This window comes from Acromyrmex echinatior, chromosome 7 (assembly GCF_024713525.1).
Source record: "Acromyrmex echinatior isolate Ae372 chromosome 7, ASM2471352v2, whole genome shotgun sequence".
Lineage (NCBI taxonomy): Eukaryota > Metazoa > Arthropoda > Insecta > Hymenoptera > Formicidae > Acromyrmex > Acromyrmex echinatior.
In genome coordinates this window covers 7,314,256-7,331,384 of record NC_141858.1, presented here as the reverse complement: position 1 = coordinate 7,331,384, position 17,129 = coordinate 7,314,256, and the positions used below count along the sequence as shown (strand labels likewise).

At 36.8% G+C, this 17,129-nt stretch overlaps 1 protein-coding gene and 3 pseudogenes across 11 annotated transcripts in view; 2 read left to right on the top strand and 2 right to left on the bottom strand.

The window, feature by feature from the left end:
• Positions 1 to 17,129, top strand: part of LOC105153659 (A-type potassium channel modulatory protein DPP6) — a 635,032-nt gene that overhangs the window by 494,432 nt on the left and 123,471 nt on the right. The gene's annotated exons all lie outside the window — the stretch shown is intronic.
• On the top strand, positions 3,009 to 7,043 carry LOC147909131 (uncharacterized; annotated as a pseudogene).
• Positions 9,171 to 12,522, bottom strand: LOC147909130 (uncharacterized; annotated as a pseudogene).
• LOC147909129 (uncharacterized) lies at positions 9,171 to 17,063 on the bottom strand (annotated as a pseudogene).

The window sequence follows — 17,129 nt, the reverse complement described above, 5'->3', positions numbered from 1 at the left end:
ATTGAGATCGCTGTTATATACAAAAAATATATAATAATTGTATTATAAATTAACTATATTCATGGTTATCAGTGCTTTATGATCTCTCGATGTTAGTATAATCTTATTGTGACGGCCGTGATCTATAAAAAAAGTAACGATGCAAGAGAATAATAAGGTAAAATTTTGTTACTCGTTGTTAAAGAAAATGTAACATTATTTTTTCGTTTCCAATAAAAAAAATAATGGCGTTATCAAATTGTTACCAAAGAAAATAACGAAAAAGTAACAATTTAAGTAACGCGTATTAGCTTCCCTGGTAGATGTATACATGGATTATTATGAGGGCTTTATGAGAGATATGCATGATTTTAAACTTTGAAATCCTAGCAGTTTAAAGGTTAAGAACAATTCAATTTACGAATTAAATTACGAATTTAACAGTATATCTTTAAAAAATACTTTTTTGAGTTATAAATGTTTTAAAAATCTATACTTTTGTAAGTTTTGAAGACTTTTTTGAATCATTCTTTTTAAATTGTGACGATTTTTTTATTAGTTCATTTTTGACGGTGGCTACAAGGAAATGTTTATTTAACTCAATCATGGTTATTAACATTCATGGTCAAAAATCACATTTTTCTTAGTTGTATCACTTTTGAAACAAGTTGATAAAATAAACCCAATTGTACAAAAATAGCTCATAAAATTTTATAGATGGAAAATCATGTTTTTCGTAAGATACCTAGCAAATTGTGTGTCGAAAAGTATTTTTTTTAAACTATCTCTAACGTGTTATATAAATTTGATCAGCGGTAATTAAGTTATTGTGATCAGCAAAAGGTATACTGCTGTCTGTGCATTTACGTATAATCCATAGACGTTCGAACAACAAACATATACAAATTTAGCAAAAAAACTATATTGATAAAATTAGTATCCTAGATAAAAAGAAGACAGTTCTTCTCCCAAAGAATTCTCGCGAGTCACGATTCGCTGCACGATCGCGAAGTTTGACTATTAAATTTCTAATCGTGGTTTAGGGTCTCCGCTAGTGAATTCGCATGCTCTTTGATATTGGTTTCATTGCGCTTGTTGTTTAAATCTCAGGTGCGCGTTTATTGTTTTTTATTATAATTATTATTATTATTAATTTTATTATTATTATTAGTGGCAAGGGGTACACACGGGGAAAGAAACTGTAAAGAACACGCGATACGATTGAGTAAAACAAGCTTCAAAGAGGTGGGTAATACCTCGCGGTTGTTACAGCTTCGGAGTTCGTAAACTCGACGTCTAATTGAATCATATTCGATAAAAGTGCGCTGTTGAAATTTCGAGTTTTTTTTTTCATTTTTTCCCCTTTTATTACGCTCTTCTGTTAAATGTGAATATGCTACAATGACAAAAAAAAAATAACAATAGTAGGCACGTGTATAATTGCGTTTGCATGAATCAAAGTTTGTCTCAGTTGTTATAACAATCCATGTCAATAGGTTACAAACATGTGCAAAATATAAAATATTTAAAATAAAATTTATGTTTAAATAACATTTTCTTAGATTGAAAGATATTTGTCTCTTGTTATTAATATTGATTTTTTGCATTGTAACAACCAATGATTTGTACAAAATTGTGTAATATAATATTCTATCTGTTTGATACAGACATTTTGATAATTATAAAAGGACATATCATATAAATATATAAAGTGATATAAATTAATGTAGAATATAAAATATATATTTATTATATGATTATGTATTATTCTTGCGTGTATGCATAAATATGTTAATTATTTAATTAATACGATGAGTGTTACATCCTTATTATATTCGGTCAATGTGTTAATTTTATCGATGGTTAACTGTATGGTTAATTATTGTCTTGCATGATGTACTGCGTTTATCATATTTATCCTGCATACTAATCTCATATAATGCGTGCGAAAAATACAAGCAGAGCCTGGGACGTATTTTTTATCAGCGCTGACTTTATTATATTTTTGCCGCTCTATCTGTGCCACGAGAATGACGAGAGTAACATGAGCGAGAGGTTTTTATAGCCACCAACACATGGCCCTAGAAACCGTCGAGGGGACCCAGAGCAAAATGCGGTAACGATATAGAATCCGGGTGGCATGTTATCGTATTTTATGTCACCCGTATACTCGGCCACACTCAGATGCCTTGCACGAAAGTGGATATTTTTAACGCCACGGATTCAGAAGCAGGAATTTTCATCACTTGAATGTCATTGCCCTCGCAAATGTTTGTGTGTGATCAATTTCCCGCTATCGGTTTATTGGAAACATTCGGCGTCCCAAAATCAATCATCGTGGCGGAAAGAATAAATTTAAAGGCTTGAAAACTCACTCTTTTAAAAAAAGAATAGAGGCAATTTTTCAGCACTCTAAAAAATATGAGTATGGATTTAACATTATGCGATGTTTATATTCATCGTATTGGTACTGATATACCCTGAGATTTTAATCCAAATCATGTTGGTAGTGGTGGTGGTGGTGGTGATATTAATATCAACATGAGAATTGTAAACATCGCATAATGTTAAATTTACACTAATATATTTAATTAGAAAGATAACAAATAATGCACGGAAAGGACGGTTTTGCTAAAGTATTTAAAAAGTTAGTTAGATATACAGATCTAAAAATAATTTGAGCTATCAAAATAATTATATAGAACATTTAAACGTTGATAATAATGGTGGAAAAAGTTTTAACATTGTAATCAAACATTGTATTGTAAAGTTTAAGCGTCTCATGATGGTTCAAATAAAATTATTTTGATAGTCCAAACAAAATTATTTTTAGATTTGTACTTATTGTTAGCTAAATTTTTAAATACTTCAGCAAAACTTTTCGCGAAAACTGGGTACGATGTGTTTATAAATCCACAACTATACTAACAACTTAAAATTATTAATAAATTTTCGTGTTTAGCCGAATTTCAACATGATGTGTGAAAAAGGCTTTGAAAGCAAATAGTAATAATTTGTTGCAAATCGATATGTTTACAGTGTTAGATGGGATTCACATCTTGACGGAAAAGCGGAAAGCGGAAAAGCGGAAGCCAATCGGAACTCGTAGTAGTAGTAGGCGGTACATTTTGCTTCTATGCTTTTGTCTTTCCGCGAGTTCTGATTGGTTTCCGCTTTTCCGCTTTCCGTTTCTCCGTCAAGGTGTGAACCTGGCCATCCTGATTCTACGAGGCGGTAGTCCTAAGTCTTATCAGTGAATCGGTGAAGTCACAACAGCCAACTTATATGACTAAGATTACCGATTTTCTTAAGACTTACCAAATTCGATTTTATTCCTTCTCATTAGTCAAGCTAAAGGATTTTTTATACATTAATAAGTTGTAGATGTGAAAAATCACATATTTAGGTTAAAACTGGTTAAGACTTAAGATTTCCGATTATCGACTCATTGTAGAATCAGCTTTAGAATTTCTCAGAGATGATGATCGTTTCAACACTCCAGAAATACGTTCTGCCAAAGTTTTAAGTAAAATAATTAAGTACGTTTTATTGTGTAGCTGCTCATTAACAAATAAAATTACTTCGTAATTAAATCGAGTATGAATTTTTATCACAAATTGTTTCAAGGAATTGTCGTGAGAGCTACGGAGATATAGCTATAGGTTATGTTCAACTAAAACGTGAAAGAGATCTCTGAATCACCGTGAAATGTCGAGTATATTCTAAGCATAAGGTTTGAAACAAAGCATATTCAACAACGCATTAATCAATGAAGCGACAGAGAAAATCATAGATATTCAGTGATTGTAGCGGCAATAAATATTTATGAGTATATGCTGTAAAAGTTGATGCCTATTGTTATTATTGCCAGGTGTTCTTAAAAATTTGTCTTACAAACATGCTTCGACAGTTCTCATATGGATACATTGAAGGAACAGAGATCCAACGCCTACAGAAATAGCATGCTATTGGAAAAAATCACGTTTGTCAAGTGTAGGCACTCAAATATGTTGAAGTAAAGGATTTGGACACTTAGAAAATATTGAAGCTAAAACAATCCATTCCCGATAATAGCGCTTTTTTACAATTGATAGAAAGTAAATAAATTGACTGTTAAATTTTATTACATATTGATTTAAAATTTCTGAAAATTGATGATTTATCATTGCACAGACTCCTTTTAAAATTTCATTTAAATGGAGGTCAAAAGATTTTCTTACTTTTGCCATTTCCGAATGACTCAAGTGTTATGTCACAACGCTGTTGAAATTTTCTCCGTTTTTTGAATCAATGCATTTAAGCAATGTTTCCGGGGATCGGAGATCAAGTTGTGTAATTAAGAACATTCACTGGGAAGAATTGAATAATTATTCGGAAGGGTAATCTTGAACCCGGTGCCAAAAAGGTTACGAAGGCTTATAGCCGAATGTACGTGGATCGGCTTTTCGAATGTCTTTGTAGTTAGGAAACGTGAGGTTGATCTCCAATTTCTTGAGAGTATACGCGTTCGCGGGTTGAATCTGCCGGTTTGTTTTGATCTAATAACTGCGCTAATTTTTGAAAATAAGGAAAAAAGATCGTGATTTGAAATGAGGCTGATTTTATTTGAAATCTTAATCTCTTTTCTCGCTGTCCATCTTTAGTAGGCATGGAGGTAACATAAAAATTATCAATGTTCTGAAGAACTGCCGTAAGACGGGGGCCACACTATTGGCAGCGATAGTCGCAACAGCTCTTTGGATACTCATGTACTTGTATGTAATTGAATGGGACGCAGAGCAGAAATTAGGTTTCAGCATTCAATTCAGTATTATCATTTAATAAAAAAAATAGAACAATGCGAAAAGAAAAAAACATACGAATGTGTTACTGATGAAGCGCGAGGATAGTTCTCATCTTGATCTAACTATACTGGATAGATTTCTACTTCTGCTTTTCGAATGAATTGAAAGAATTGAATGACTTGAATGCATTGAATGACTTGAATGATCTGACTGACTTGACTGACAAATTTCTGCTTTTAGCAGCTCTTTTTATATTTTGGAAATGAATGTGGGAGTGTCCTTTCAGGAATCAATACTCCTCAAGGTTTGGTAGAACCTATACTCGCACTTGTTTTCTTAAGATAAGGCAGCAAGGCTCCGCATAAGCCCTACTCCCCACTTTACAAGTTTAATCTTAATAGGTAATAAGTTGAGAGTTTTAATAATTTACTTGTATAATAAAAATTCGGTCTTCCTTAACTAACATTCTTATGCGAGACGAATCTACTACATTCTGACTCATATATCTAAAATTGGTTTAATTTTATTGGAAGAAGAAAAAAAAAGAAAAAGGTATTCGTCCTCACATTCGGGAAAATTTCTATTTTGCTATTAATTGCTTAATTGCTAAACGCTAATGTAATATACATTATCGCTAATATAATGTTAATATACGCTTTTATTTATTATTTTATAGAAAGGCTTCTTTAAAAGAGATCGTGGGATATTCTTAAACATTTTTTAGGATAGTCTGTGTGATGCATAAAGGTATATAACGTGATCTATCTGTTGGTTTGATTGATCAAATAAAGGAACTAAATATAGCTATAAAAGAGAAAAGGAATTTTCGGTTTTGAAATAAAGATAAAATAGGGACGAAATATCAAGACTAAGACGAAATACTAACCTAGAGATAGAATAAAAATAAGGTATAAATTATATATTTATAATAAGGAAAAAGAGAATTTTATAGGGATGTAACACAAGTCTTACGCGATGAAGTAAAATAATTGACACGAAAACAGAGTGATTGCCTACTGTGTGGTATGAACTTCGATATGGGAGAATTACAAGTTTCTAAGTTGTACAAAGTAGTACATTGTACAATAGATAGTGGGTCATTTGTTAAACAAATAACAGGAACAAGTAAATTTGGAAAAACTGATTCTGACACAAGCAAACTATAAGTGCACGAATTAAGAATGCTGGACTGTATCTATTGCCAAATTATCCAGCTCTCAGTGTATCGCCTGATGGTATAATCAATGAATACGTGGAAATAAAATGTCCTTCGAATAAAAAATTCTTGTCAAAAGATAAAATTATCAATCCTAAATATTACACTTGCGAACACATTGAACAAATGCACTTACAAATGTTAGCTATAGGAAGGAAAAAAAGGATTATTTTATGGCTGATTCAGTTTTTGAAAATACGAAAAAAGTATAAATGCAATGACTTTCGTACGATTCAGAAGTAACATAGAATATAATAGAAAATGCAATACCCCATGCAATATCCCATTTTGGGAAAGAAATATATTTCTATTCCTATTATCATCTGTATAGAAATAAGATATTGATGTATATATGTATGTGTAAAATATATAATATATTCAGGATTATGCTCGTCAATTCTTATTATTTTTATTAATATCATAGTATTTTTATTATCGGTAAATGCAAATTTATTAATGCTAAGGCAATCATTATAATATCATCAGTGTAAGATAACATACTATACATAGCTACTGCATTATAGCTTATAACAACATGTGACTTTAGAAAATCAATTTCACGCAATCTCCCAATGACATGTTCTATGTGAATTTGTTAAGCAATGTCTTTATTTTCAAAAATTTCAGATTTAGTAGATTTATGTATGAGCGATACACTTGGTGGTTTTATTATTACAATGTTTTTAATAAAGACTTGATATTTTTAAAACCTTGGTCCGCCATAATAGCATATTTTTTGGGGAGTTTATCTAGTATACAACACTTCTCAAACAATTGTTACGTCCAAATTGGAAATTTGATCAAGGAAACAATGAAGGAGAATGGAGAGAGTATAAAGACGGCTAGACTCGATCTCACAGATATACGCGCAGAGGCGAACACTGTGAGTCATACGCACCTTTTCGGTCCAGGAATATGGGTCAACGTCCCGGAGGGACGCTATGACATCTGTTCCGATGGATAATGCGAACGTCGGTTCTACTTTTTGGGTCAAGGAACTTAATCCTTTTGACTCGGAACCTTCTGCGATCTCAGGTTTAGGGGGAAAAGAATGCGAGTGGTGATTCAAATAAATGGAAGCAATCTTCATTTATAATATAAATGACTTACATTTATTTAAAAAGAAATTAAGGTTATAGAGAATATATACAGGGTTGGCCATATTCGACGGAAAGATGTTTTTTTTTTCGATCATGGGAAAGAGATGTTAGATCGAGTAACGACGTTTCCCATGATTGAAAAAAAAAACATCTTTCCGTCGAATATGGCCAACTCTGTATACATATTTATATAAATATATAAGAAAAAACTTATCATTATTCATGTAATTACGAATACAATCGATTTGTTTATGTTAAAAGAGTTAAAATTTATGGAGTTATGGAGGTGTGGTGTGTATGCGCGCGCGCGCGCGTGTGTGAGTGCGTGCGCGCGTGTGTGAGTGCGTGCGTGCGTGCGTGCGTGCGTGAGTGAGTGAATGAGTGCGTGCGTGAGTGCGTGCGTGCGTGCGTGCGTGCGTGAGTGAGTGAGTGAGTGAGTGAGTGAGTGAGTGAGTGAGTGAGTGAGTGAGTGAGTGAGTGAGTGAGTGAGTGAGTGAGTGAGTGAGTGAGTGAGTGAGTGAGTGAGTGAGTGAGTGAGTGAGTGAGTGAGTGAGTGAGTGAGTGAGTGAGTGAGTGAGTGAGTGTGTGTGTGTGTGTGTGTGTGTGTGTGTGTGTGTGTGTGTGTGTGTGTGTGTAGAAGAGGAAATAGGGTTATTGAATATTGGAGGCGAGGAAGGTGATGCAAGAGCACATTGGAATGAGATATTTATATAGGACGTGGAATATAACGGGTGGGGTTAGGAATGTAGATTGTAATTATTCTATCTTCTTCATTGGAGGGAAAAGAATACAGTCTAAAAAGTCGATCAGCACGGGATCTGGTTGATACGAAGGAATTGGGAGCTGGTTTAAGAGAGGAGGGAGAGGTAATCGTTCTTCGAGAGGAGGCGGGGAAGGGAATCGTTCTTCGAGAGGAGGAAGGAATAAATTTAGATTTCCTGGATAGTGGGATCGATGACAGGGGGAGAGGTAAGGTCTAGTGGTTGTGTTTGATCTGAAATTGGCGAGTATCAAATCTCGAGGTAGCTTTCGTCGGTTGTGACGGCACGACTTGATTATGTGGATGGTTCCACCTATTCCTCCTGACGTAAGGGGTTTTTTAATTGTCTCGTTTTTAATTGATGTATGAGTGCGCACTATAACTGAATGAAAGGATAAAGTGTGCGGATATACATAAAATGGAAGGATATACTAGCTTGATCAAAAAGTTTCCGGAATTCATTCAGAAAATTCAAAATACAAGTTTATTCATCAAAAGTGATATTGTCTCCTTCAAAGTACTCTCCAGCGACTGCAACGCACTTATGCCAGCGCTTGATCCAGCTCTCGAAACATTTCTGGACCTCTATTATTGGTATAGCTATCAGAGCCGTCTTCGATTTTTCCATTACCTCCTTTCGGCTGTTAAAACGCGTTCCCCGCAGTGTTTTTGACTCGATCGAACAGAAAAAAATCGCAGGGAGCCATATCGGGTGAATCGATGGCTGTTGGATGGTATACGTTTTGTTCTTGAAAAAAAAATTCACGGATAATGATGGCACTATGCGACCGTGCGTTATCATGGTGCAAAATCCACGAATTGTTTACCCACAAATCCTTTCTTTTTTGGCGAATTGCTTCACGCAAACGTCTCATAACGCCCAAATAATACTCCTTATTAACTGTCTGACCTTCTGACAAAAATTCGTGATGTACAATACCGTTGTAATCCATGAAAACCGTGAGCATCGCTTTCTTTTTCGACTGAAAACGACGTGGTTTTTTTGGTCTTGGCTCATTTGGAGCTCTTCATTCACTCGCCTGATGTCTCGATTGCGTGTTGTACTCATAAACCCACGTCTCGTCTCCAGTAATGATGCGTTTGATGAATGTTGGGTCGGATTCAGTCTTGGAAATCATGTCTTTGGCGATGTCAACGCGGTCCCTTTTTTGTATGAAATTCAGTTCCTTCGGGACCAACTTCGCAGCAACACGGCGCAAACCCAAATCATTACAAACTACAATGTCCTGAACGGATCCATAAGCAATGTTTAAGTCCTCTGCCAGCTCTCTGATAGTTAATTTGCGGTTATTGGCCAACATTTCTCTCACTTTATTGATGTTTTCGTCGGTTTTCGATGTCGACGGCCTGCCACTGCGTTCGTTATCCTCGACGGATTCACGACCACTTCTGAAGCGTTCATGCCACTCGTAAACAGTTGTTTTCTTTAGAACATCACTGCCGAAACAGTTTCCCAACATTTCCAAGGTTTTCGCACCATTGAATCCATTTTTAACGCAAAATTTAATACAAACTCGTTGTTGCAAATTCAACTCCATTTTTAAAACTGTAAAAAATCGAAAACACGCGCAGAGGTAGATGTACTCAAGACGGCGTAATTTTTACAAATGTCAAGCTATGGCGATAAAATTTGATGAAATGTCAATGATAGATGTGGTAACCTAGCCAAAAAAATGAACTCAAATCAGCTGACTCAGAGCATCACCTGGTGATCTCTTCCGGAAACTTTTTGATCAAGCTGGTATGTGTGTCTGTTACTCATATAAGTGTATACATACACACACACACGTGTGTGTGTGTGTGTGTGTGTGTGTGTGTGTGTTCCTATACAGGATTTTTTATACGATGTGTGTATAATCGGATGGAATGGCAGGCTGACTTATTATTTAGCTGCTTGGTTCACGACATATCGGATAGATATCGATTGAAGTGAACGAGGAGACCCAGTGTCCACGCAAGAGCGCTAAGAGGGTGGTCGCAGTGGCTAGTGACTGGGTGATCCCAATAATAATTGTTGTTCACAAATTTTTTATGCACTTACGTAAAAATACGCGAACTGGCGTGAATTAACGTGGGTTTTCACTGACTGACATGAACCGAGGTCTGATTTCCGTACTGACGCTCTGCGCTTCCGCGGGACCTCTATTTATATCCCGAAAAAAGGGCGTAGTGCCCTTTATCTAGGATGAAATAGTTAGTTGTAATGTCACGCGAGATTTACGATTTTTATAGCGCCCTATCATTAATCTAAAGTGCATCGTTAGAGGGGTTTCGAGAAGAAAAGAAATGATTTACGTTTTTCTTTAAAGAGACTAGATTGCTCCAGATGGATGATGAATTCTGTTATCCTTGCGGAAAATATGGCTAGATAAACAGACGATTATCATGCACAACTAGTTTTGCGTGCAGGGCATTGTCAGTCGCGAGTTCGATCTTAGATAACGCTACCCTTGGAAGTTATTCCATGCATTTTATAATTTTTTAAGCGCGACGTGGCGCCTATTTTCTTAAGGTGAAATTGTTGTTCAGTCTAGGACGACAAAGCTTGGATTTTTGTTATTGCGTGATTTCGGTGCATTTATAATGTCTTTTGCAATTTTGTCACTTTTCGGGCATTAAGTGCTAATTATTATTCCTTCTGGGTTAATTGGCGTTTACGAGTTTTTGCGGAGTTTGTCCGATCCCTCTTTTCAGTTCTATCAGACCGTTATCAGAGAACTCGAGTCTCATAGACGCCAATCATAGTCGCGACATAATGCATCTGATATTCTGCTCTCATATCCACTAGAAACGAAATTGGGAAAGCCATCTGGCTTGCAAGATATCAAATATTTTATCGTGTTACACTTTTTGTATTTAGACGAAGTCAAGGTTTGATTTACAGGCTCATTCGACTTTCGAATTATATTTCTAGAGCATCTACTATGAACTGGACATGATTGTATGAGTTTCGGAAAGTAATAGGCAAAGTTTTTTTCACTAAGTCGGGATTTGAAAAGAAATCAAAGTTTTTAGTAAATGACTGAGTATTGGAACTGTTTTTCTGAAAACTACTTGTATTACTAAAATGTATTACTAATCATATAAAATTGATCGGCCAATCATATTCGAATCATATACGTATCTTCTGATTTTCATTAAGCACAATTATATATTTTGGATACTTAAATTACTTTTGCTCAAAAGGAGGGCAATAGTGAATTCTATTCGTTTGGAATCCCTAGATGTGCTTTTATATTAGTATTAATAAGATAGTTTTTTACATTTAATATGTTGGCTCTATTTTTTTATTTGGGCTAATAAAATCATCGAGAAAATCATTTCATCAATAAAAAATACATGAGAACTATTATATTTATATTTATTGACGTAATTGCAGTATCCGATATGGAATCATTTCCACAAATCGTCTTATAATTTAGTAATAGGTTTCATTGGAAATGTTGCAAAATTTGCATAGGTAATTTAATTGGAGAAGTACATTGATTGACAGTCGATATGTTGCATGTTGTATAAACACTGTGATAATGATCAGATTTTAACATGTACATCACTGTGCTGGAAGCTTATATTCCAAATCCATAAATCCAACTCCTCTGATTTTTTATATTCGCAATCTCATCCACAGTAAAAGTTTGTTTAATTCGAGATTTGAAAACGAATTTATTTATCGCAGGCAAGGTTGGGTAAGTTAACTTTGTTTTTAATTAAATTAAATTAAAATTAACAATTTTTTTTGTCTGAAAGAGGAAAAAAATCTTCACAAAGCTCATCATCCGGAGTACTCCCGAAGGGGAATTTACCGGATGATGGGAAAAGGGCTTGTCCTCTGGGTGCGGGATTCGAGTTTCATAGGGAAGGACAACAAACATCATTGCCTATCCACTAAAAAACTCTCTCTATAATAGCATTACCGCACGACCAGTTGGGTGCACTCCATCTACCCGGCATTTCATCAAGGTGCACCTATGTCACGGAGCGTTAGCTCCTCACAAATCCGGTGTACAGTCATGAAAGAACAATAGTGAGCCTAACTCTATTCTAAAATTGGAACTAACCTAATTATTCATATTAATTATATACACATCCCTTAGCTATCAGAAGGGGCAAGAGCAGAGACTGTCCGCTGCCTCTCCATAACCTGGCACTTATGCTCCGAATGCTTCTTCCTATGCATAACGACCTCGCAGTAGTTCGTGAGAGCCGTCTAGCACGGAAAAGAGTCCATGGCCACTATCAAGACAAACCTGTATGTCCTATTAAGGATATCAAGTCCCAAACAATTATAAGTTTCTCTGTCCAAGCAAGGCAAAACAGGAGCGTGTGAACAGCCGTGTTTATCATTGCCCTGCAATGTGCACAGACAGGCGAAGCCGACCGTCTGATCTCAAAAAAGTAAGCCCCAAAGCACTTATGCCAAGGGTCTGCAAAAGGCATATCTTCTCGGCTCAGAGAAGTCAGAGATCTCCCTCAGCACGCCTTCCACCAACCTGATGTGATCTTCGCCAGCAGCTTACCGGAGGAAGGGTCCAGGCCTTTAATAAGGCTCCGGCATGAATCGTCAAGTAGACTTTTTGATCCTCCCAATGCACCATCTAGGAAAGACTTTCCTAGCAGTAACTCTGGTAAGAGGGCCGATGGAGAGAATCCCCATCTCCCCATCTCTAAGGATATATCTATGGTTAGACAGAGACTCCACCTCCGTCCACCTTCCATCCTTTAACATACCTAGCAACACTGAGGGTGGCCCACGTGACATCCACACAGGACATACCTTCCCTGCGCCAGCATGACGGAATAAAACCCCTGTTGAAGAGCCCATTCCACTGTCTGCCCATTTCATCAAAATGTTTTCCGTGGGGTTCTCGTTTTCTCTATTCCACAAATAGAATCGCGCGTTAAAGTTGCAGGACCGGTCTACCGGCACACTTCGACCCCCAGCTCGGACAACCAACGAATAAACTTGCAGACTATCTTATTGGATGAGAAGTAGCAGCCAAAGATTATTATTCTTTCTCACTCGACGATCACAAATCCCTCGCTCCACATCGCTGAGTGGCATGGCAAGTCATTTCTAGACCATTGCCAAATATAATCGCAGCGATGGGGGGGAATGGGGGGGTCCGAAGAACGTACTACCTACCATCCGTTAGTACAAATTGGAGCTCAGTGACTATAACCAACCCTGAGTTCTCCTCCTCACAAACCCGCGCAATCCAGTCTTGCGCAAATTTGGAGTGATTAACATTAATCAAAGCTAATTTGGCCATCGAGAGAATCAATCACTATACTCTCCTTAGCAGCAGACGCGGCAGTCCTCTGACCGACTACCGCCGCTGTTTCCTCCCATGTCTCTCGGTCATCGTTACAGGGAGGGCACTACTCGGCAGCGCCCGCCTTATGTTCGGTTTTCAGGTCGCATGAGGCACATATTGGGCAGTGTGGCCTCGTCCTACATAAAAAGGATCTATTATATGTTCTTCCTTTCCGCAATAAAAGCATAGATCTATCGACCGAGCCCATACAATTCATGGGTATGACCGCAAGACATCTGAAAGCGGCGTCTAGTCAGGGAAAAGACCCTGGCAGTCGACCAGCCGAGTCTCAGGTGCCCATCACGGACTAGTTTCTCCGCCAGTTCTTTGAGGCACTATATGCTGGGTCTACAATGAGTGTATAGTCGGAAGTCTTTAGTCATACAAGTTGACTATTGGTCAACTTCATCGATAAGGTTTAGGATATTACTATTGACTTATTGAGAACTGGCAATATTGATAATTTTCCATAGTCTTTTGCAGAGAGTTGTGAATATAAAAGATTTTAATAAATAGTAAAACTCAGGTTAATACATTAAACGAGCTATAATTAGATGTATCAAATAATATTTATTAATCACAAATTATAGTAATATATGGGCAGTCATGGGGCGTCAAAACAAACCCCCTTCACGTCTCCCTCCGGCGCCGTGGGCGTGGTCTAGACGGATCAGTCTAGAAAAAGGATGCGCTCTAATTAGTCGAGGAGTGAAGAGTAGAGGTAATAAGGTAATTAAATGGTGTGTTCTGATTGGTTCGCTCTATACTTGACAAAGATCCGATTGGTTCGCACCGTATTTATTCACGAGGTGATTGGAGAAGGGGGATAGTAGAGGACCTCTGATAAAATGGAGAATAAAATCCGAAAAAATAGTGAGTGGAGATTTTGGGATTGTAACATTTTTTGTCGTGAGGAGAGAACACCGGGTATGAATAGTGATTTTAGAACGATCTTTTTTTTGTTAGCGCGGCATAATGTCTTTGACGTTTTTTATTGACGTTTTAGTGAATGTTTTTTTATTTATGAGAGATGAGATCTCATACGAAAATTTACGAGTAGGGGGCTTTTACTTTTATTCGGAAGAAAAGGGGGAGGTAAAACAGGAATGAACATGTTCACGACGCAATGTCTTCGAGTATTACTTTAAAAAAATTCTTTCTATATTTTATGTATTTAATATACATTATCTAAATCTATAAAACGAGAGAAAATGTATTTATTGTAAATGAGAGTGGGGGGTAGGAGTAAGAAACAGGTAATATTTACAAGTTCAAAACGTTTATTTAAAAGAGATATTACATGAAGTAGTTATTTTATTTTTTTGAAAGAGTATACGCTTGAACATGACGGCATACAGCATGAGACGAATACCCGTGAGGCCTCGATGTAGCATCGTAGAATCCTCTTCTAGGAATTTCGGATCGTCGGTGTACACTTGACGCGCTAAATGATGAATTTGAGCGTGATCACGTGAATTTTTGAAAAGGACGATGTAATTCGCGTTAAATGATATATCACGCTGATCACGTCTCTGATGGAAGAGATTCTGCGAGATAAGAATAACACTAAGATTCTTGTGATGACTGCCTTTGATAAAAAGATCCACAATCGCGTTGCACGACGACAATTCTCTCATAAGATCGTCGATTATCACTAATTTTGGAGAAAGCCGATCATTCGAGTAATCTTCTGCACGAGATAATTCCTCGCGAAATTCAATTATATTCTTCTTCGTTGTTTTAGTACTGCTGCATCCTCAACGCTGTTCTTCGAATTCTTTTACACGTGTGTCGTATTGTAATTAACGATAGGCTTCCCGACTAGAAATTTATCCAAGGAATTTAGCAGATCCTAATCAGATTGATCTTATTTCGTTATCAGGTCCTGATAACGTAAGTTCATTGGGACCTGATTATGAAATGTCATGTAACGCAGCACAGTAGTCGAATCCTCCATCCGGATAGCCTCGTCGGATCCTGATGAGGACGTGATAAGGTTCTTATCAGAACTTGATAAAGTCCTTATTAGATCCTCATTGGAACCTGATAATGAAATAAGGTCAACCTAGCTAGGACTTACTAAAATCATTGGATAAATTTTTAAATAGGGAATTGTTCAAATGCTATTAATTTAGCATCACATTTCAAAAGAAGCAAAAAACATATCTTTCAGAGGTCCAGGAGGCATACTCTAAAGGAACTTTATAATCCCTAGGAGCTTATTCAAATTCACTTGCATACGTCTTCTTATAGAATTTGTGGACGTTTTCTTCTTATGAGCAACTTGTCCATCTCGTGGCGTGGCTGCGTACTAGAAACGCCATACATAAAGTCAACCATACTCAAACCTAACGAAAATCTTCTTAGGTATACTTTATTCAGGATTATTTTAGGTCAACTAAACCAGGTCCTTATAACATATAATCTTACAAAGATCAATCATACTCAAACCTGATGAGGATATTTTTAGGTGTTTTCTTATTCAAGGTTAATTTAAGTCAACCAAATCAAGTCCTTATAACATACAGCCTTACAAAGGTCAACCTTGAATCAACTCAAATCTGATGAGAACTTTGTTAGATGTATCTTTTTTAGGATTACCTTACGTCAATCAAATCCTTATAACATACGAGAGTAAGTCAATAAGTTCTTAGAAAATCTGTCAGAGGGCACTCGCAGTTTCATGTCATATTACTTTTTGACAAGTAGCATCTTTCAGCTGATTACTGTCAAATTTTGAGCGGAATTCATCGCGTGGTTCATTTCTGTAGACGATTAAAGCAAACAACCTTTGTATTTTTTGCAAAATGGAAAAAAACAAATTTCGTGCAGTGATCAAACATCTACATATGAAAGGTTTAACGTCAAAAGAAATCAAAGCCGAGTGGATAATTCATAGCACATTTGCACCATTGAGGCTGCTACGCCAGAAATCATTGATAAAGTCCACGATATTGTTTTGATTGATCGACGAGTGAAAGTGCAGTTGAGGCCACAGACATATCACAGTGATTTCAATTTTGAACGAACAATTGGTATGAAAAAGCTATCGGCAAGATGGGTGCCGCGTTTGCTCACTGTGGACCATAAGCGTAACTGTGTGACGATTTCAAAACAATGTTTGGTGATGTTTCAACGTAATCCAGATGAATTTCTGCGTCGATTCATTACTCTGGACGAAACATGGATGCATTACTTCACACTCGAGACGAAGGAACAGTAAAAAAAATGGACTTTACTGAACCAGCTCCGAAGAAGGCGAAAACCATGAAGTAGGCCGAAAAGGTGAAGGCCACAGTTTTTTGGGATGCACGCGATATAATTCATATCGATTAGCTTCCGATCAATGGCGATTACTACGCAGCTTTATTGGACTGTTTCAACAACATTTTAAAGAAAAAACGTTCCTATTTGGCGAAGAAGAAAGTGCTCTTCCATCAAGATAGTGCACGGGTTCACACGTGCCCGGCACCGATGGCCAAATTCAACGAATTCCGCTACGAATTGCTTCCCCATCCAGCACATTCGCCAGATTTAGTCCCCTGCGACTATTTCCTGTTTTCAAATCTGAAGAAATGATTCGGAGGAAAGAGATTCACCACCAGAGAGCAGCTCATCGCCGAAACATAGACTTATTTTGAAGGATTGGACAAATCATATTATTCGGACAGCTTGAAAAAGTTGGAGAAACTCTCTTGAAACGCACGTCGGACATGAGAGATAAATGCCAGAGAAAAGCCTTCACAAAGAAGGCTTTGTCTTCTCACAACCGATTGGTCCGCATATGATCGACGTCCAACACACGTCCATTTTAAGAAATAAACGATTGATCTCCGTGCGCGACTTCAAAAGCAAAAACAAAAACATCACTTGATTTCTAGAATACATGAAAGGAAATAATTTTAGGAGGGACGCGGGGGAAAAGATAAGCTGATCAACGCGACGGGCCCCCTC